This window comes from Phragmites australis, chromosome 14 (genome assembly GCF_958298935.1).
Source record: "Phragmites australis chromosome 14, lpPhrAust1.1, whole genome shotgun sequence".
NCBI lineage: Eukaryota > Viridiplantae > Streptophyta > Magnoliopsida > Poales > Poaceae > Phragmites > Phragmites australis.
In genome coordinates, this window is record NC_084934.1 from 10,909,200 (window position 1) to 10,910,641 (window position 1,442).

The window sequence follows — 1,442 nt, forward strand, 5'->3', positions numbered from 1 at the left end:
AAATGCACTTTGTGGTATTTTGCATGAAAAATTATGTGACTAGCGATGGCACCTATATAATAATATAGGGTGCTGGTGCGTGTAAGAAAATATTTTTTATTTTTTTACTCAGGAAACTTAGTACAGACGGTTTGTCTGTGTAAAGAATAGTGGGGTCCCCTCGCGGGCGGATCCACGCTGGTAAGATATCAGCAGGTGATGTATGCCACATTTGTCCGGAACCGTGGTCACCCCGTGCGACCAGTCAGCAACCGCACGACCATCCAGCGACCACGCAACCAGGCTCTCCGATCAAGCTTCTTGACCAGTCCCTAGTCTCCTCTGGTCGCGAGGCAGGTATGTGTCTAAACAGTCTAATCACAGTAAATGCTTTTTCACTCAAGTGTTTCCCTTCCCCAGGTACTCTTTCTAGTCGACCAAGGTGTGATCGGCGCAGCACTACCGTGTCCCGTCCCGTAGTATTAAACGCTATAGGACGACCTGACAGGCATGTCAGGAGGTTTTTGCAGGTGCGCAGGCGGCGCGTGGGGACGGGACAGGGTAGTCCAGGCGACCAGGATGACGCAGGTGGTGGAGCGATGGGACAGGCTCTGTAGCACCGTAGAACAAATGAGATACGTCTGGTCTTAGTAATGATAGGCCTAGATGGGAAGCTCTAGCTAGCCCTGGGTCTATGTCTTGACTAACGTGTAAATTTTCTCTCCCTCTGATATATAAAGGGAGAAGTACAAGGTTTGTAAGGGGAGATTCAGGGGAAGAGTGGCCTAGTGGCGAAAGGGACTTTTTGAGGGGAAGAAGGCTTGGCAAGAAAATCATCTGTAACCAACTTAGACCACAAGAAAAGAATACACAGAATGTAGGGCTATTACCCTGAGGGGGCCTGAATCTGGATAATCCTCGGAGTTCTTGAGTTGCACATACACAAACAAATTTAGTAGATACTCCACGAACAAAGATCACACACCCACCATCCGATAGACCCTGAAATCATTGTCAGGGATTTACCCTCGATACGGTTTGAATAATGAGTCGTCTGTACAAATAATATATACAGATGGTTCAAAAGTCTGTATAAATCTAATTTGTACAGATTCTTTTCACAGACGGTTCAAACAAATATCTCGCACAAAATTTTTGAACCATCTATATAAATTATTTTTCTACTTGTGATTGCTAGTAGATGGCTACATTTGAGCTGGGCCACGCACGCAACGGTGGCGTATTAGCATTTTGCAATCGGATGTACGGTTCCAAGAGTATAAATATGCATCTTAATTTTATGCAGGATTAAATTAAGTGAACGTTTTTTTAGATAATAGAAGAACGTATACCGGCCTCTGCAATCAAGTATACACTATATGAAAAATAGATAAATGAGACATTACATAAGTGATGAGTCGTAATATGATCCATCACTTATGATAAAAGTGACGGGTCGTAGT